Genomic DNA, 22,044 nt, shown 5'->3' on the forward strand with positions numbered 1-22,044 from the left:
AAGTAAACGAAAACAATAAGAAAATATATATCGAACTTACATATTTTCCAAAGCTAACGGACAACAACACTTTTAGGAAGATAATAAAAAATTTAAATATTGGGTATGCACACAAACTACATCACACAATTCAAAACATTTACAACAACAAAAGACAAAACTCATAAGGAACAACTACACAATGTAGTATATGAAATAAAGTTCAATGGAAAAGAACGAGAAAAATGCAATGAAGTGTACATTGGCACAACGAAAATATTGTTACGAACGTGATGCTAAGAACAACAAAAGCTCCACGGCACTATCACAACGCCTGACGGAAAGTAAACATACAGCCAATTTTGACGAAGCAAGAGTATTAGACGTGGAGAACAGAACTAGAAGAACAAATACATACAGCGATGAAATTCAAAAAATAAGTCGACAGCATAAACTGCGGTTATGCTACAGCGATCACAGTCAATGCAAAAGATTGACCAATAAAGAGGTGCGGTGCGGTTTGACTTTTTTAAAAATGTATCTGTTAATGTCTTAATGTTATGTTTATATGCATATGTGTATATTCTTATTATTATTATTATTATTATTCTTTATTCGGTCTATGATAACAATATCTTACAGACTAGAAATGTACAAGAAATTACTTACTGACTAAATTGGCTGGAATTGAGTACTAGGAATAAAATGAAGTACTCTTATCGACGAATTGGGATCTCGGCATTGCGAAATCGAAATCAAGCGCTTTGTAAATATTGTTAATTTCACTGACAGCCCTAGTAATGGGCGCAAGATAGTGGTAATTAGATTTAATTGTAATAAGATGGAAAGGGTAGCGGGAACGTAGGATGCAGTTTGGGTCGTGGAAGCAAAGTTGATCGAGCAGGTTCACGCAATCAATGAAGCCATTTACAATGTCGAAAATGAACATTATCGAATGGATTGTGCGCCTACTAGAGAGAGATTTCAAGTTTATGAGCAAACACCGTGCAGTATAGGATGGAAAGGAATCGACGAAATGAAGTCGATAGAGAGCAGAGCGAGTAAAACTACGCTGTACACGCTCGATTCTGAGATGAGAACTATATAATGGGTTCCAGATAATTGAAGCGCACTCCAACTTAGACGGGGCAAGACAAGTAAAAAGGGATTTTCTTGTATAGGGATCTTTAAAGTCTTTCGCATAACGCTTCAAAAAGCCCAAATTCGAAAAGGCGTTAGGGATAGCTGTATTCACATGACTGACAAAGGTAAAACCAGAGTCAAACAGAACGCCTAGATCAGAAAATACCTCAACTGAGGACAGTTGAGTATTAAGAATGGAGTAAGTTGAATTTATACGATTACGCGTACGCGAAAGCATTTTTTTATGTTAAGCAACAGCTTGTTTTTGAGACTCCAATCAGTAAGATTTTGGAGTTCATTTTGTAGCCGAAGCGCGTCAGCCACGCAGGTAACTCTGGAATACAATTTCAGGTTATCAGCATAGAGAAGAAATTGCGAGTGATTAAAGCAGGACCGGATATCATTGATATACAGAACAAAAAGAAGCGGGCCTAGAATACTACCCTGCGGTACCACAAAAGAGTAAGACGCAGTACCAGCGATTTCTACAAATGTTGTTCTGTTCGTGAGGTAGGATCGCAACCACAGAAGAAAGACTGAATGGAAACCAAGGAGCTCAAGGTTGTGTAATAAAATATCATGAGAGACTGTATCGAAGGCTTTAGAGAAATCGGTGTAAATGGTATCCACCTGAGATCCACTCTTAAAGGCCGATAAACAGTACTCTGAAAAAACCGCAAGATTGGTTACGGTGGAACGACCACAGACAAAACCATGTTGGTTGGGATCAATAATTTCTTTAACTGCGAAGAATAACTTATCTTTTACCACCTTTTCAAAAAGTTTTGAGAAGGTGGTTAATTTTTAGATTGGACGGTAATTTCTGACATCATTCTTGTTACCAGATTTGTGGATGGGTGTAATGGAGCTCATCTTCCATTTGTCGATGAAAATACCGGAGGAAAGGGAAAGGTTAATTATCTGAGATAAAGGGAAAGCTAGGGATGAGCAGCATTTCTTAAGGAAAAAAAGAGGTGAGGCCATCGAAATCATTTTTATAAGACAGTTTTAAAGCAGGTATACCATTCTGTATATCTAATTCAGTGATGCAAAGTGCTCCAAAATCAATGCAATGCGAACCAAGATAATCACCGTAATAATTATAAGTGCCAACGTCAGCATCATTTACAAAATTGGACTTGAAAAAATCAGCAAAGAGAGTTACGCTGTCATGCAGATAAGAGGAGGAAAGACCATCCAGAGTCATACAGCTAGGAATATTCGAGCATCCTTTCTTAGAACGGATGAAGTTCCAGAATGCTTTGGGATTGGACTTTAACTCATCGTAATAGCGAGATATATAATTGTTATATAGAGTTTTATGAAGTTCATTGAATTCTTTACTAAGGCTGATATACTTTTCTCTGAAGCTAAAATCGTTTGTGGACATGAAAAGTTTATAATATTTATTTCGTTTGTTCTTCAGTCTTTTAAGCCTTCTCGTATACCAAAGTTACTTATGTCTCCGAGGAGGGATCAGATTTAGGTTAGAGTTTAAGACCAAGTAAATTTGTTCAAGAAACATCTCATAGCACTCAGCAACATTACGCGAAAGAAAAATAGAGCTCCAATCAATTCCGTTGAAAATTGCATTTAAAGAACCGTAATCAGCATTTCTGAAGTTTAAAGACTAGGAATCGATTGCGTAGATTGTAGGAAATGTACAAAACTGAAGGGATAAAAAGAGCGGCACATGGTGCATATCAGATTTACAGATAGGGAAATTACACTCTTGTAACTCAAAGATCAAGTTCTCATCAAGGTCAAAGAAGTTACCAAGCATGTTGGGAATATAATTAATTTGGGATAGATTAATGCTGGAAAGACTATCTAGAACATGGATCTCATGTGGAAGGATAGCATTAGAGGCAGTTAAAGCACCGCTCATAAGCAGGTCAGATGAAACGATCTTGCTTAAGTTAAAATCACCCAGTATGCAGAAGTGGTCATCTTCATGATTTTCATAGATATGTAAAATGTTATTGATATGGAGTGAATATAAGTGTTCAGAACTGTTTGGCGGAATGTAAGATACGCAGACAAACAAGCTACCAAAGGTGCCGAAGATGCGGACGCACAGTTGATCAAAAGCGAATCTGCGTTTCCAAGAGCGACGACTGACAACCTAAACGCACGTTTTACCGCAATGAAGACACCACCACCCCTACTACAGCCTGTTTTTTGCGCATCTCTATCCTTACGATAAATATGAAAAATATTCGGATCAAAAAACTCTGCATCAAAAAAGTCACTAGTTAACCATGTTTCAACTAGCACAAAAACATCGAACTCACACCGAGACGTTAATAAAAATACTTCTTTAGCCTTAGTAAGCTTAAGATTTTCAAAATTATTATAATCAGAAAGACAAGGAGTATTAACTACGCTGTTATTTAAGTCGGTCACTTCAGTTCCTTGGGACGTTACTAAATGGCTGGACGTTTATCCCAGTATAGGTTGGGATCTAGAAGCAGATTGTAGAAGTCGGGAGACACGCCCAGTTTAAAATTAATCTTCCGTAGACTCTGGAGCGGATTGTCTTTCTTAACTAATTTGTAGCAAGAAATGAATTGATCATCGATACCAGAATGCTTTTTCACATAATCAACAATCATATCTTTAGATACCGATGGTTTAAACGAAGATAGATGCACCCATTTTCTGATTACGGCTACTTCTAGCTCTGTTGAAGCATTTCGACCAACCACACGATTATTAAAATTGACACCATTAATGTGACGCGCAGTAACATGATTATTTTGCTTACCATCAGACTGTTGAGATGCTTTGGTGGTATGCAAATTAACAACAGTTGCCTCTTCTATATTATTAGAATGTTGAGAGATCGGAGTCAAGGTAGAAGCGCCAGAGAGAAGATCGACCACAGAGTTATCAGAAATATACGTAATTTGTAATGATTAGTGCTTACTTGCGCCTTTGTTTAATTGAAGAAGAAACTAATACCAGTCAGCAATTGGCTGAACGAGTATCCAGGAGGATATTACGCGACAAGTGTAATCCCCTTGAATTACCCAATGCAAGGTAAACATGCAAATAATTATACTCGTAAACCAAATAAATAATCGCGTTTTAACTATTTATACATAGCTTTCACCAATTGGATAGAATAAATAAGCCGGCGTTCAAATATTTGTTGGATGTATTGCACAGTGGTCTGCCAGTGGCACGTAAACGTTTTGCAATAGACACAGTCGTAAAGCTTTCAGCTGCTCTAAGATTTTGTGGTGAAGGAGCATACCAAAAAGGAGTAGGGAGACAAGTGGATGTTGGCTTATCGCAGTCAAGTTTTAGCCACGTCTTGTTTGAAGTATTGAATGTTTTTGAGGAGTGCCTTTGCAATCAGTGGATAAAATGGCCCACTAAAGACGAAATGCGTGAAATTGCTTTGGATTTTCATCAACAATTTAATATCCCAGGCATTATTGGCTGCATAGATGGCACACACGTTAAAATTATAAGCCCTAGGAATAATAAACACTTATATTATAACAGAAACGGTTGCTATAGTATGAATATTTTGGTGGTAGATTGGTAAAATTTGTGTATGCTTTTACGCATGTTAATAATTTTATCTGCAGGTATGTGATAACAAAATGGCAATAAGATACGTCGATGCTACACACGCTGCAGCCTGCCATGACTCATTAGTTTGGAATACAAGTGAATTGAGGGTTTCAATGGAGCAGGATTACTTGCTAGGCACTAGAAATGTTTGGCTGCTAGGTAAAATTTTAATGAAATCAGATCAGCGGAAGAGGGCTCCACAGAAAGCAAATTTAATGAGGTTCATGCACGTGGACGTAACATTGTGGAAAGGACCAATGGCGTCTTAAAAAATAGATGGAGGTGTGTACTAGGAGCCAGGGAGCTACATTATTCGCCTAAGAAAGCAGCTCAAATTACTAATGTCTGTTGCGCGTTGCACAATATATGCTTAAAGTATCGGTGCGATGACACACCTTTTATTTCAAATAGGGCTTCCCAACCGGAAATTTCCAGTTGATTTCGTTGCATTCAAACCAAAAGGCTTGCCATCTTCGACACCTCCCGCAGCTGCTAGTGACGCAGTTATATCCAAAATTGACTGTTCTAATACAAAAAAAACATGTTGCTTGCAAGGTCCGCCACCGGTCTTTTTCCCATTTTTGTTATTTTCGGCAGCCTTGTTTCGTACGTATCGTTTTTGATCAATCCAAATCTGTAAGCAATGGCTATATAAATTATAGCACATTCCATAGCCACATTGCATTGATAGTCACCTATTCCATTCGGAGATTGATTTTGATGGTGGGCCCATGCTATTGAGGGAATTGTTCAATTTCTTCAAAAAAGCCAGCGCTTTATCTTTATTTTTTTTGGAAGCCCTTTTCCTATTTCAGGATTTACGGCCATAGTGCTTACCAAGAAAGTCAACTGAGTTTTGTTTATAGACCTAATGTGATATAAAATAATTCTTAACTAAGTTTAATAAGCAATAAACAATCCTTACATTTTATCGAGTGTTGTTCCCCACTTTCAGTTTTGCGAACAAATTCTATACATTCACGTTGAAAAAAATTTGTTGACGGTTGGGGTAATTTTTCGAAAATGGGAAATTTTTCACATGTGAAGTTCACAATGAGAACAGAACAAATGTGGGAATTTTTCCATTGGGAATTGCATTCACGCGAAGTTTACAATGAGGCTGATTGTTTTTGATTGGGGTGGATTTTTAAAATTTTTTAAATTTGCCTCATCCAGAAAACCAGTCAGTAAACCCTGAATTCCTTTGACCTCACTTGCCACGCAGTTATCAATTCGTATTTCTGTGCTATAGTTCGGTGTAATACGGAAAAACAATCAAGCATGCTATCCATTTTTTTCAGCAGGTTGTCATCTGATTTTAGATCAGTGATAAGAGTATTAATACTCGCGTTCTCTTTAAGAAGAGCAGCAAGTATATTAGCTGTTGCTGTTTGACTCATTTGCTCACTATTATTGTTGATGTAGTTTGCGTTAGTTTGCTCGTTAATGTTGATGTTGTTGTTGCCGTTGATCTGCATGTTATTACTGATGGTGGCGTTAGTATGCTCATTATTATTATTGATGTTGTTGTTACTGCCGTTGACTTGCAAATTATTATTATTGATATTGACGCTGTTGTTGTTGTTGTTGTTGTTGTACAGCGAAGATATTTCAGCCTCATGATGAGCGACAGCACAATCGCCACAAATATAAATTTCATCGGCATTTTTAAAGTAATAGCGTTTTCTTTTCTGAAATAAATTGTTGCCTAAGTAAATCGTAAAGCCTTAATAGTGTTACTCCTACCCCAGAAAAGTGTCCACATTTATAGTGCATACAAAGAACATTTCATCTCACCATATTCACTCATATCACAAATCACACAAGAAGATTGCGCATTGCGCATGTAAACATTAGATCATCTATTTTTTATGGGCAATTCTTACGTCATTTTCCTTTAGCTCTTCTTTTTTTCTCTCTTTCTTTCATTCGCTCAAACAGTCAACTGTGACGTAGATGCGCAGAACGAAGCAATTTTGAACTCGTGAATGCGCAATCTGGTAGGTGATCTGTGCACTCATATTAACAGAGTATATGTGGAACTCAAGAGCGAATTGAGAGTTTCACAGAGTTGCACTGCCACACCGCCATTTTTTATAGGGTAAACGTGTAACGCTTTTGCGTTGCGATCAGACAATTTTCACAAAACAACGAAACACCCCGTAAAGGCGTTGCCATTTTTTTAGAATAGAACAACAACCCTTGTTCGGCGTACAAAAAGCGTAACACTTTAGCCAGAAAAGAAAACGCTATAAGTCAAATCAGCAGCCAAAGTGCCAACAACACACTGCAGGTGAAACACCTCCTTACACCTCTCACACTGCACACTGGTTTGCGCGCGTTCAACACTTTGTCCACAGAAGCAAGGCATATTGTTTGTGTAGAATACCAAGACAGACCAAACTTTCAAAACAAATTGATTATAAGTTTCTGTAGTGCACAAATTGTTAATTATTATTATTTTAATTATTTATATTTATTTATTTGTTTAATTTAAATGTAATAATTGTAATAATTTTCTTTCTTTTGTTGTCACAAAAACTATATTTTTATTACACAAATTATAAAGTAGATTAAAAACGAGAATCAAAATAAACACAGAGCTCAAGTGAAACACGTCCGTACGCAGCGAAGTCGGAGTGTAATTATTGTAACGAATTTTGGCGAATTCCTGCTTATTTGCAACCTTCTGCTAACGTTCGTATCGCTAAACTGTTGTATAAATCACTCCAATTTTCTGTATTACAAAATGGTCTTTATTAGACTACTTTGAGAGTACTTCAAAATTAAACTTCACTTTGCAACTAATATGGTCCAGATCAGGCAAATCGCTCGATCTAACCGCTGCTAGCTTCTACAAATGAACCATCCTTCTATTTCGTGGTTTCAAATGGGATGGAACATCTTTCTGCCGGTGAGGGTTGTATAGCAGTACGAAATCTCCCTCCAAGAAACTTTCCAAATTACTGTTCTTGTCGTACCTGTGTTTCATCCTACTGCTCATTATTCTGGACCGTTCCCTCACACTCTGTTGTTTGGCCAATGAACTACTTCGTAGAGCATGCGCTTGACGGATTGGCTTCGCATAATCAGTATCGTTTCGACGTTTCACAACAGTAGTGCGCCCTGGCTTGAAACCACCCTTGGATTCTTTCTAGGAAATTCTTTCGTTCGTTTTAGTGAATCCATTAAGGTTTGTCAATGCCAGTGTTTTCCTCGCGGGTACCTTCGGTTTTGATTTGTTTGGCCCATTCGTTCCATCAACATTTGTCCCATTTACTTTCTTTGCCTTTGTGGTCTCTGTTAAATCTCCTCCACCAGCACTCGCTTACTGCTGAACCCTTTCTCCAAATTGAAGTTAAGTGGTATATCCTGGTTCTTATAGCGCATATTCCTTTTTTGTATGTCGATCCTGATGTCATGGTCAACTAAGAAGTCCACTGCCAGTATGACTTCATCAATAATCTCCGCCACAACGAATTCGTGTAGAATCGTGACCTTTCCAATTAAGACCTCACATACCACTTCTCCTTGGACTTAGTTATATTCGCCAGTAACCGTGCGCAATCTTGCTCCAGGTAATGGTTTTGCTCTCCTGTTTACCAAATCAGATCGGATTAAAGAATGAGATGCGCCCGTATCTACAGTCAGTACACGCTCCGTTCATTAATTCCTACAGCATATGATATTAATGGATCTAAACTGGCTACGCAGTCTAAAATTCGAGATTTAGGAGTAATTTTTGACTCCAAATTTATGTTTCATGATCATATAAATCATGCAATTGCTAAATCATACGCAATGCTTGCCTTTATACGCCGTTGCAGTACTGATTTTACTGATCCATACACTCCAAAACTTCTTTACACCTCGATGGTTCGTTCCACGTTAGAATACGCTGTGTTTATATGGAGACCATTTTACGATTGCCATATAAAGAGGCTAGAACGGGTACAAAAGACCTTCATAAAATTTGCTCTGCGCAGATTAAACTTTGAAGAGCCTATTCCGCCTTATAATTCTAGAAGTCTCCTTATTAACCTGAAGACGTTGGATAACAGAAGAATCTTGCTTTCGCTTAGCTTTGTATTTGACATCATTCAAGACATAGTAGACGAATTAACTTCTTAGTTCCACAGAGGAAATTCTATTTCATGTGGCAACTCTGTTTTTCATTTGCAACTTGTAATCGCATTTTTGCTTTGCGAATTCATTCTTTATATTCGCCATTTTAACTTACGAATAATTCTTTTCTATCTCTGTGTATCTAACCGACGTGTAAGTAAGTCGAAATATACATTCTTTATTGTTCAGAAGAACGGCTGTTTTTTATTTTAAATTAGAGGACCTCCAACAGGTTATGGGTCCAGCCCCTACATAAAGTGCTAAGAAAAATGAACAATTCCTCGTTTTTTAATGTTGAGAAGTTGGATGAGTCCAACTATTACGCATGGTGCGTTCAAGTAAAAAGTATAAAAGATTGTGGCATTTTTCTACACTCCGCAGCAGAATGGTGTAGCTGAACGCTATAACCGGACATTGGTAGAGATGGCACGGAGCATGCTAATTGGTGCGAACTTGAGTGATACATTATGCGCAGAAGCTGTAAATACTGCAGCCTACTTGCGAAATAGGTCACCAACAAAGCAGTCGATGAAATGACGCCTTATGAAAGAAAAACAGTTGTGTCACATCTAAGAACATTTAGATCAGTGGCTTACGCCTTAGATAAAAAACCTAAAAGTAAATTCAATGCTAAGGGAAAAGCGTATGTAATAGTTGGTTACGGTAGTGCTACCAAGGGCTATCGCTTGTATGATTCTGCCACAAGAGGAATTATTTTAAGACGCGATGTATCATTTATAGAACCAACTATTCCAAAAGAAAATCTAAACGTTGATTTATATATTTTAAAGTCAAATGAAGACAAGCCAGAGAATGAATCTGTAAGCACTGAAGACAAGCTAAAGAGTGAGTGGGTTAACACTGAAGACAAGCCAGAGAATGAATGTGTTAGCACTGAAGACAAGCTAGATAATGAACGTGTTAGTGCTGAAGACAACCCAGAGAGTGATTATAAATCTGCAAAAGAAGGAAGTGATGAAGAGCCTGCTACTAAACAAGTAGGACCTGGTCGGCCTAAGTTGGTGCGGTCAGGGAAACCAGGAAGGCCAAAGAAAGAATACCATTATGCAAATTTTCTCTATGATGTTGATATTCCGAATACAGTGGGTGAAGCCATGTCTAGTGAACATGCAAGTGAGTGGCGTAAAGCAATGTGTGCTGAATATCAAGCTCTTTTAGACAACGATACATGGGAGCTAGTAGATTTACCAAAAAATCAGAAAGCTATAAAGTGCAAATGGGTATTTTCGATCAAGAAAAACAAGAACGGTGAAATTGATCGATTTAAGGCAAGGCTAGTAGGGTGCAGCCAAGTATATGGGATGAACTATACCGATACGTTTTCACCTGTGTAAAGAAGAAGGGAACGCCGATACAATGCTATGCTGATGCTGATTGGGGTGGAGAGTCACTCGAGCGCAAATCGTTCACTGGCTATGTATTTCTTTTAGCCGGTGGTGCGGTGTCTTGGGAGTCGAAGAAGCAATCAACAGTGGCCTTGAGCAGCACCGAAGCGGAATACATATGGTTGTCAACTGCCGCAAAAGAGGTTATGTTCATAAAACAATTTTTGGACGAAATAAATGTACATAGGCCTGACAAAATTGTTGTAAATGGTGATAATTTAAGCTCATTACATCTTATCAAAAATGCTGTATACCATACAAGATGCAAGCACATAGAAATTAAATATCATCATATAAGAGATATGTATCAGAAAAATTTAATTGAATTACAATATTGTTCAAGCTCAGATAATATTGCAGATGTATTTACGAAAAATCTAAGCAAGTTAAATCATAACAAGTTTGTAAAATTGTTAGGTTTAATCTAGTACATGTAAAATATCTTCAAAGTTTTTTTGAGTTAAATTATTAATTTGTGACTGCAAATGAATACCAGATTTGAGGAGGAGTGTTGAAATTCTATTTCATGTGGCAACTCTGTTTTTCATTTGCAACTTGTAATCGCATTTTTGCTTTGCGAATTCATTCTTTATATTCGCCATTTTAACTTACGAATAATTCTTTTCTATCTCTGTGTATCTAACCGACGTTGAAGTAAGTCGAAATATACATTCTTTATTGTTCAGAAGAACGGCTGTTTTTTTATTTTAAATTAGAGGACCTCCAACAATTTGTTTTTTATTGATTGCGTGAGGACTAACTATGCATATTATGCTCCTCTCATCAGAACTTTCCTAGAGTTTAATTTGTTCTTTGAATATAGATTTCTCAATTGGAAAATCTAAATTCAAATTACAATTAAATGAATTTTTAACTTAAACAATTATTTTGTAAATACATTTCATTCGGTTTGTAGTCTGTAAGGAACATTGTATTTCAAAAATTACTATATTTAAATAAATAAATAAATAAATAAAATATATGCAGATAGACCAACTTTAGGGCAGAACAACGTCTGCCGGATCTGCTAGTTCTCTATATTATGTAAATTTTTTAACACCTTCTACTTTTATATAAGACATTTTTGATAATCTAGTCTTTAAGATTATTGTAAATCATAGACTGAATAAAGAAATATGAAATATTCGTCACAATATTGTCACGGATATTAGCATCACTAAGCTATACCATCACTAAGGCCATGCTAAGCAGTATTTACGTCAATAATCAAATCAAGTATACACATATATAAGGCAGCCGAGAGAGATGTCACACACAGATGCATTTACTTATACGCCTATGTGTACTAGAGAGACTGTAAACTACAAACATTCACATCAATAATTCAATCATTATGTATCTAAATAAACGAATAAATAATTGCGTCTACACATATGTACGTATACGAGCAGCGGAGCGGCAATGCACAAACACATGCATATATCTTATCTGAGTTGTCACAAGAGAGGGCAATAATTTGTGCACGTAGTTGTGGCTGGCGATTTTGTAGCCGAAACTGCAATTAGAAATCAAAAAGTATAAAAGGCATGACAGTAAAGGCGAGGAGTTTGAGTTTGATTTGAGTTGTCAAGCAGTTACGACTAAGGCGATATCTAGCGAGCAATAGCAGTATTATTTTGAATAGTGGAGTTTCATTTGAGCTATCAGTTTGGTTATTAAGCTATTCGTTGCACAGTTTGAGTGTTATTGTGAAGTATTTTAATAAAGGCCATTTTTCCATTATTCAATATTGGAGTTATTAATTCAACAGTTTAGCGATACGAACCTAGCAAAAGTGCAAATAAGAGGAATTTGCAGCAAATTCGTAAGAATTGGTGTCAGAAGTGGGATTTTTGAATAAATTCCGAAGACTTCGAATACAACTTGGACATGGCAAAGTGGAGTGAATTGAAGATCCAGCAGCTGAAGAAGGAGTTGGAGAACCGTGGATTGAATAAAAGCGGCATTAAAATCGAACTTCAAGCACGACTACGAGAGGCAATGGAAGCAGAAGGAATTAACGAGGAAGAGTATGTCTTTCCTCTTGATGGCGAGGAGACAACAACAATTGAATAGAAAAATGAAACATCGCAGACAGTTACCAGCACAGACTTGAACGTGATATTGCCTGCAATATCTGCACAAAAGTCGACAGTAACATCGAAAATTGAAGTACAAGAAACACGTATTTCAGAAATGTCGACACAAATTTCTTCACAACTGGAATCGCAGGAAACCCGTATAACATCCAAGATGGAAACTCAACTGGAAGAACAGAAAACGTATATGCCATCACAGATAGAATCACAGGAGACACGTATAGCATCTCAACTGGAATCGCAGGAGAACCGTATAACATCGAAGATTGAAGCACAAGAGGCACGAATGTCCGAAATGTCGGCACAAATATCAGCGCAAATCTCTGCACAACTGGAAGAGCAAGAAGGACGTATTTCTTCGAAGATGGAGGCGCAAGACACACAAATTTTGCAACTTGAGAACAAAATCGATGCCGAGATTGAAACATTGAGAGGTCGTATACAGGAGTTGCAACTAATTCGCCCAGTTGTTTCAGCAAGCAATATGAAGGTAAAAACTCCATCTTTTGACGGTTCTGTTCCTTTCCAGGTCTTCAAGCTACAGTTTGAGAAGACCACAGCAGTGAACAACTGGAATGCGGAAGATAAAGTTGCTGCACTGTTCGTGGCATTGAAGGGGCCAGCAGCAGAAATCCTACAGACGATTCCCGAAGGAGAGCGGAACAATTATGAAGCATTGATGGCTGCTGTAGAACGACGTTATGGAAGCGAGCATAGAAAACAGATATTCCAAATTGAGTTGCAAAACCGCTACCAAAAAGCAAATGATACATTGCAGGAGTTTGCTTCAGATATTGAAAGATTGGCTCATCTTGCAAATACGGACGCACCCGTGGAATACACTGAAAGGGTAAAAATCCAGAGTTTCATAAATGGCATACGGGACGTGGAAAAGAAGCGAGCTACATACGCAAACCCAAAGCTGACATTTGCTGAAACGGTTTCACATGCATTGACTCAGGAAACGGCCTCACTATTGAGTAAACCAGCATACAAAGCTCATGGTGTGGAAGTGGAAAGACCAGATTGGGTAGACACAATTTTGGAAGCACTGAAGGGATCACAACAGAAAAATGCCGGTGTTATTAAATGTTTCAAGTGCGGCAACCCAGGTCATATTGCACGACATTGCAGCAGCGGTCCCAATAGCTCCAACAATGTGGGTGGTCGTAAACGCAGAGCAGAAGGTGATGAGCAAATCTCCAAGACCACTCAATCGTTAAACTAAATCGAGTCAGCCGAAAGGGGCGACAGCTGGCTCCCGCAATTGAATGCCCCATAATCTCTATCTCGCAGATTGGAGGAAGATTGAGCAATCTTACTGTTGGAGGACATGTGGATGGAAAGGAACGTTTACTGACTTTAGATACGGGTGCATCTCATTCCATCATTCGAGCGGATTTAGTCAACAAAACGATAAGACCATTGCTTGGAGCAAGATTACGTACAGCCACGGGAGAGGACACCCAGGTAATTGGAGAAGTAGAATGTGAAGTCGCAATTGGGAACGTCACGGTAGTACACAATTTTATAGTGGGAGAAATTGTTGATGAAATCATAATTGGAGTGGACTTCTTAATCGACCAGGGCATCAAGATCGACATGCAAAGCAAGACGATGCGATATAAAAACATGGATGTACCACTTAATTTCGGCTACGAGAGAGGCTACAGCAGTAAACGAGTGCTGGCAGAAGAGAGTCAGCAAATACCACCAAAATCCGAAGCAGTCATCTGGGCAAAGGTTGATGGAGATTGTGGGACAAACAAATTGTGGGTTGTCGAAGCAGCAAACAAATCAGCACTAAACATACTTGTAGGAAAAACCCTGGCTATGACAAAACAAGATAGACGTATTCCGATAAGAGTACTCAATGAGTTCAAGTCACCACTCAAACTGACTAAAGGAGCTATTTTGGGAAGATGCCAAGAGGCTGAAGTAGTTATTAACTGTGAACAGCTCCAGGAACACGTTTCAGCTAATGATACTGATATTTCAAATGACATCACGGCATGGACGCAGGGGCTAGAGGAAGCATATCAGAGTAAGGCAAAACAACTGCTCCTAAAGTACGCGAACATATTTGACCAGGATGATTCTAAACCAGGCCGCACCAACGTTGTGAAACATTAAATTGACACTGGAGATGTGAGGCCGATCCGTCAAGCTCCACGTAGTGTTCCACTGGCGAAGCGGAAAGTTGTGAGTCAAATCATTCAAGAAATGAGCGACAGCGGCGTCATCGAACCATCAGCTAGTTCATGGAGCTCACCGGTAGTACTTGTAAAAAAGAAGGATGGAAAAATGAGGTTTTGCGTGGTCTACCGGAAGTTGAATGACGTAACGAAAAAGGATAGCTACCCATTGCCAAAAATTGACGACACTCTGAACTCGCTATCTGGTACGAAATGGTTTTCCACACTGCACTTGAAAAGCGGCTACTGGCAAGTTGAAGTGAAGGAGGAAGATAAAGAGAAAACAGCCTTCAGTGTGGGTGATGGTCTTTAGCAATTTACAGTGATGCCTTTTGGACTTTGTAATGCACCAGCTACTTTTGAGAGACTCATGGACCAGGTACTGAAAGGACTACATTCGAAAACATGCTTGGTGTACCTTGGCGACATCATCGTATTGGGCAAGAATTTTGATGAACATCTTAAGAACTTGGAGGAAGTTTTCCAGAGAATAACTGGCGTTGGTCTGAATTTAAGTCCCAAAAAGTGTGCGCTGTTTAAAAAGGAAGTAAATTATTTGGGTCACAAGGTAACGACAGAGGGCATCTGCACTGCGAACGAAAAGATAGAGGCTGTAAAGGATTGGCCAATACCACAGAACCTACATGAATTGAGAAGTTTTCTTGGGCTGTGCACATATTACCGCCGATTTGTACCAAATTTTTCCAGCGTAGCCCATAGCCTCCATGAGCTTACAAGAAAAAATAAAGCTTTTGAATGGAAGAAGGAGCAAGAAGTGGCTTTCCAAACATTGAAGGAGCGTTTGTGCACTGCCCCAATGTTAGCGTATCCGATTCCAGGAGCAACATTTATTCTAGATACAGATGCGAGTGGATATGCTATAGGAGGCGTTTTATCACAACTGGTCGATGGACAGGAAAAGGTAGTTGCATATTACAGCCGTTCGATTGGAAAACCAGAGAGGAACTACTGCGTTACGCGAGAGAGCTGTTGGCATTGGTAGAGTGCATTAAACATTTTCACAAATACCTCTACGGCCAGCGATTCCGTGTCAGGACAGATCACGCAGCGTTGAAATGGTTTCTGCAGTTCCGTAATCTGGAAGGACAATTGGCACGGTGGATCGAGCGACTACAAAGCTATGACTTTGCCATTGAGCATCGAAAAGGTAGTACCCATGGAAATGCTGATGCAATGTCACGACGACCATGTAGTTTGGAATGCAAGCACTGTTCAAAGGCCGAGGCTAAAGAAGACATTATAGATGTCCGGCTAATGACTATAACGTGTACGGATGAATGGGACAAGGAACAACTAAGGAAGTGTCAGCTAGAAGATACAGATCTGTCACATGTTATGCAAGGGCTAGAACGAAACGAAAGACCAAGCAGAGAGGAGATGTCAGCAGAGAGTCCCATTGCGAAGTCATATTGGGCACAGTGGAACAGTTTAGAATTGATATCCGGTTGCTTGCATCGAGTATGGGAGAGTGAGGATGGTCAATGCAAGAAGAAACTGATAGTTGTTCCCAGAAAGAGGATTCCTGACGTGCTCAGCGAGCTGCACAATGGTCCAAGTGGAGGTCATCTTGGAATCACGAAGACACTCGAGAAAATTAAGCAGAGATTCTATAGGGTTGGTTGCCGTCAGTCGGTCACCGAGTGGATTGCCAATTGTGAGGTATGCAACAGAGCGAAAGGGCCCAAAACCCGAAGTCATGGCCAGATGAAGCAGTATATTTCAGGTGCACCCTTTGAAAGGATCGCCATGGATGTCGCAGGTCCATTTCCTACTAGCAACCGCGGAAACAAATACGTACTGGTGGTTATGGATTATTTCAGTAAATGGCCAGAGGTATACCCAATCCCAAACCAAGAAGCAGAAACAGTAGCAGAAGTGGTTAAAAACGAATGGGTTGCAAGGTATGGTGTACCAATGGAGTTACATTCTGACCAAGGCAGGAATTTTGAATCAGCTGTGTTCCAAGAAATATGCAAGAAGTTGGGCATTCGAAAAACACGGCCAACTGCATTGCATGCTCAGTCCGATGGTATGGTGGAACGTTTAAATAGAACATTGGAGGAGCATTTAAGGAAGGTAGTAGACAAGTACCATAAGGATACACACATATCATTATTCTTGATGGCCTACCGATCGGCAGTACATGACAAAACGGGCCAAACTCCCGCAAAGGTAATTTTTGGCAATGACCTTCGACTGCCAGCTGATTTGAAGTATGGGATAGATGCCGATGCGGAGAGGAATGTCAAGAAATCCACTGATGTCTTGGAAGAAGAGCTGAGAGAGATACACGATCTGGTAAGGCAACGAGCAAAGATTATGAGTGACAAGATGAAAGCGAGGTACGATAAAGCAATTAATTCGGAAGGGTTTCAGGAAGGAGATTTGGTGCTGCTATACAACCCACAACGAAAAAAAGGTTTGTCCCCGAAATTGCAGTGTAACTGGGAAGGCCCATACAAAGTTGTAAAACGGATCAACGATGTAGTGTACCGCATACAAACCACTACCAAACCACGAACCAAAATGAAAGTGGTTCATTTGGAAAGATTAGCAGCGTTTAGATCGAGAGATTTGTCTGATCGGGACGATCATACTTAGGTGGAGGGCAGTGTCACGGATATTAGCATCACTAAGCTATACCATGGCGGCCACCGTGGTGTGATGGTAGCGTGCTCCGCCTATCACGCCGTATGCCCTGGGTTCAACTCCCGGGCAAAGCAACATCAAAATTTTAGAAATAAGATTTTTCAATTAGAAGAAAATTTTTCTAAGCGGGGTCGCCCCTCGGCAGTGTCTGGCAAGCGGTCCGATTGTATTTCTGCCATGAAAAGCTCTCAGTGAAAACTCATCTGCCTTGCAGATGCCGTTCGGAGTCGGCATAAAACATGTAGGTCCCGTCCGGCCAATTTGTAGGGAAAAATCGAGAGGAGCACGACGCAAATTGGAAGAGAAGCTCGGCCTTAGATCTCTTCGGAGGTTATCGCGCCTTACATTTATTTATTTAAGCTATACCATCACCAAGGCCATGCTATGCAGTATTTACGTCAATAATCAAATCAAGTATACACATATATAAGACAGCCGAGAGAGATGTCACACACAGATGCATTTTCTTATACGCCTATGTGTACTAGAGAGACTGTAAACTACAAACATTCACATCAATAATTCAATCATTATGTATCTACATAAACAAATAAATAGTTGCGTCTACACATATGTACGTATACGAGCAGCGGAGCGGCAATGCACAAACACATGCATATATCTTATCTGAGTTGTCACAGGAGAGGGCAATAATTTGTGCACGTAGTTGTGGCTGGCGATTTTGTAGCCGAAACTAACTAGTAAGTTCTGGAATGGAAAAGCCTAGAAGTATGCAATTAGAAATCAAAAAGTATAAAAGGCGCGACAGTAAAGGCGAGGAGTTTGAGTTTGATTTGAGTTGTCAAGCAGTTGTGGCAGCTCTGCCAGCCACCTAGCACGGAGTAGTAAACGAACAACCACAACAATACATTTTGACATTTCATTGTATCTTGCTATGTTATTATTCTTCTTATACTTTCTTAGCGACCAGACGTGTCGAGTAACTTGAAATTGAATTATATTAATCTTTGTAATTATTAATAGGTGTTGTTGAATAAATTGAATGAGACACCAAACAGTTACGACTAAGACGATATCTAGCGAGCAATAGCAGTATTATTTTGAATAGTGGAGTTTCATTTGAGCTATCAGTTTGGTTATTAAGCTATTCGTTGCACAGTTTGAGTGTTATTGTGAAGTATTTTAATAAAGGCCATTTTTCCATTATTCAATATTGGAGTTATTTATTCAACAGTTTAGCGATACGAACCTAGCAAAAGTGCAAATAAGAGGAATTTGCAGCAAGTTCGTAACAATATGTTATGGCTCAATATCTAGACGAATTTAATGTTGTCAATATTGTAAGTTTAGTAAAACGTAAAATCAGTTTTATATGTTACATGTTAATTTGCCTGCATGTAATAACTTTGTTTTGTTTTTGTTTTATCGACCTATTCATAAAGGATTCAAGGTTCGAAACGAGCTCAAGGCCAGAACAATAATTTTTTGTAACGATTATTGTTTTTTTAATTTTTCTATAATTGAAAAATTGTATTTTGTTTTAGGAATAATAAGTAGAAAATTTTTCAGACAACTTGCCATAGCTGCGCAGATGGATCCATTTCGAAGAGTGCTAAGCCTTCATCATGCAAAGCGTGCCTAAAGCGTACTGATTGTTGTTCGTCTTTCAAAAATAAATTAGAATCCCGGGGAAGGCGCGAATATGCGTCGAAACGCTTCGGTTGGAGTGAAAAAGTAGAAAAAAAGAAAGAAAGCAACATAAAGAATACTTAATTCTCTTTTTTTTTTCTAATATAAAGACAAGGATCAGCTTCACTCCCTTTGGATTTAAGCTTTTTGAGTACTTCACCCACTCGCTTATTCCAACATCTTGGTACTTGCTTAAGACCATAAAAACTGCGCTTTAACCTACATACCGTACCCGTTGCATCAGAAAACCCTTCCGGCTGCTTCATAAAGACAGTTTCCGCTAACTCTCCATACAAAAAAGCTGTAGAAACATCGAGTTGTTTAAATGTCATTTTCTCAGTTGCTGCTATGCTGAGTACTACTCGAATCGATCCCATCTTTGCAACAAGACTAAAAGTTTGATTATAATCAATTCCATAACGCTGATTAAATCCTTTTATCACTAATAGAGCTTTGAATTTATAAAAGCATTCAGCCATGTCATGCCTTATAACACTTCAACCATCGTAGGAGTGCAGGGTTCGAATCCCACTCCCGGGAGAAAAGGGTTTGAAGAGATTTAAAAAAGGTATAATCGAAACAGCTGTTGCCTTGTCCGTCCTGATGTCACGTTGTTTAAAATTTTTCCAAATTATTAAATAAATTATAAATTAAAAATTGCTTCAAATAAAATTTTTTCATACATTTAAAGCAATAAGGGTAATCCCGCTTGAAACTCATACAAAAAGACAACATTGGTGTTAATTCGTTGTAGTTCTATAAATAGAACAAAGCAACAACACCAAGTTTTTCTGAAACCGCCTTAGCAACGCATAACTTTACCATATGATTCCATACGAAGTAAGGAATATGAATAAGGAAAATATGCAAAGAAGGCAATTGGGATAAGGTTTACAGCAACTAAGGCATGAGGTGGCTGAATGCGTTTATAACACTTCAACCATCGTAGTAGTGCAGGGTTCGAGTCCCACTCCCGGGAGAAAAGGCTTTGAGAGATTTAAAAAAGGTATAATCGAAACAGCTGTCGCCTTGTCCGTCATGATCTCACGTTGTTTAAATTTTTCCCAAATTATTAAATAAAGCAATAAGGGTAATCCCCGCTTAAAAGCTCATACAAATAGACAACATTGGTGTTAATTCGTTGTAGTTCTATAAATAGAACAAAGCAACAACACCAAGTTTTTCTGAAACCGCCTTACCAACGCATAACTTTACGATATGATTCCATACGAAGTATTGACAATGAATAAAGAAAATATGCAAACAGGGCAATTGGGATAAGGTTTACAACAACTAAGGCATGACGTGGCTGAATGCGTTTATAACACTTCAAACATCGTAGGAGTGCAGGGTTCGAATCCCACTCCCGGAAAAAAAGGCTTTCAAGAGTGTAACGACAGCATGCCTCCATACTAGCTTGAATGAGTGGCATCATGTATATGTATGTGTCTATGTGTTTATGTGTTTTGTGTCCAGGTTCGTGGGTTGGTCGTAATGTTGCAATGACTGGAACAACAGCACAATGGCAACATTGTGTCTGGAGTAGACGGCGTAGCAACATTGCAGTCAAGACACGAACTAAATGTATCTGTGTAGGTGTTAGTTTGTGTAAGCGTTTAAGTGTATGAATGTATGAGTGTGTGGATGCATAAATGAAAATACGGGAAAGCCGAAATATAACTTTGCACGTATAGGTAAACAAAATTTCTGTTCTAAGTAACGTTCTCTGCCACGGCGGTGGCTATAAAAGGGCACAACGTTAGGCAACGGGCAAAGTATCATTTTATCTGTGCCAGTGCGTGTAAGTACAAAGCGTAAGAATCTGTTAAATACATAAAGTTTTTAGTGCGCGGGTTTGATCGCTTAAAATCCAAAAGTCTTATTCAGTGAGTGCGCGCCGAAAAGTTTTTCGCGAAACGTGAAGCATAAAAACGCAGGAAGGCCAAGGAGTTCTACCAACAACCAGCGGTTCCCGACTCAGGACAGCAGCAGAAGTTCCAGGGCACTTTTGGAAAGAGCACACGGGGCAGAGAATTGAAAATTTCGGTTAGCGGCCTAAAAGCCAAATTAGCGGCATCGCGCCCAACAAAAAACATATATTTGCTCATCGACGGCGCAACGCCAGTTACAAGTACAAGCCCTTTTTTCTATTGGCAATTACAATTCCCACCTGCGGCCACACTTAATTGGTATTGCAATAAATGAAAGGTGTCATAGAAAACATCAGCAACAACCACAACAAATTTTTACAGCAACATTTTTCCGATGGCACATCACGCATACAACAACTACACATAGGTTTTTCACCGACGGCACAACACCAAGCACAACACAGGTATTTATTGGCGGCGCAACGCCAACAACAACCACATATTTTGATACCGGCTATACATTGCCACCACAACAACAACTATAACAACACTATCTTCATCCACCAACCAGCTCAACAAAGTAATTTTTATCAGCATCACACGGATGAGAAGCTAACATATAAAGAAGCATAAAAGCGGTGTCGGCGGACATCACTTCCGACAACAAAAAAAAACCACCCCGGCAGCAGGAAAAATCCTCGAAATTGAATTTAAAATTTTTTTTGTTTGTTGTTGCCAACACGCTTTACTTTTGTATTTTCTCACATACCTTTTTTTAGTATACTTACTCTTATTGTAACATTTTTTTTTTACATAAGTTTTGTGGTAGGAAAAATATTGGGGAAAAACTAAGGGCTGGGGGTTGCTAATTTGAAAATTTTGACAGGAAACCTTTGCTAAGGTCTAATTAATACTTCACTTGCCTTTTTTATACTCAGTTGAGCAGAGCTCACAGAGTATATTAACTTTGATTGGATAACGGTCGGTTGTACAGGTATAAAGGAATCGAGATAGATATAGACTTCCATATATCAAAATCATTAGTATCGAACAAAAATTCGATTGAGCCATGTCCGTCCGTCCGTCCGTCCGTCCGTCCGTCTGACCGTTAACACGATAACTTGAGTAAATTTTGAGGTATCTTGATGAAATTTGGTATGTAGGTTCCCGGGCACTCATCTCAGATCCCTATTTAAAATGAACGATATCGCACAATAACCACGTCCACTTTTTCGATATCGAAAATTTCGAAAAATCGAAAAAGTGCGATAATTCATTACCAAATACGGATTAAGCGATGCAACTTGGTAGGTGAGTTGTA

General features: G+C 38.9%; 1 protein-coding gene across 1 annotated transcript in view; it reads left to right on the forward strand.

The window, feature by feature from the left end:
• Dhc93AB (Dynein heavy chain at 93AB) overlaps positions 1-22,044 on the forward strand; it is a 2,991,564-nt gene that overhangs the window by 1,344,337 nt on the left and 1,625,183 nt on the right. The window lies entirely within an intron of this gene.

This window comes from Eurosta solidaginis, chromosome 1 (assembly GCF_040869045.1).
Source record: "Eurosta solidaginis isolate ZX-2024a chromosome 1, ASM4086904v1, whole genome shotgun sequence".
Classification (NCBI taxonomy): Eukaryota; Metazoa; Arthropoda; class Insecta; order Diptera; family Tephritidae; genus Eurosta; species Eurosta solidaginis.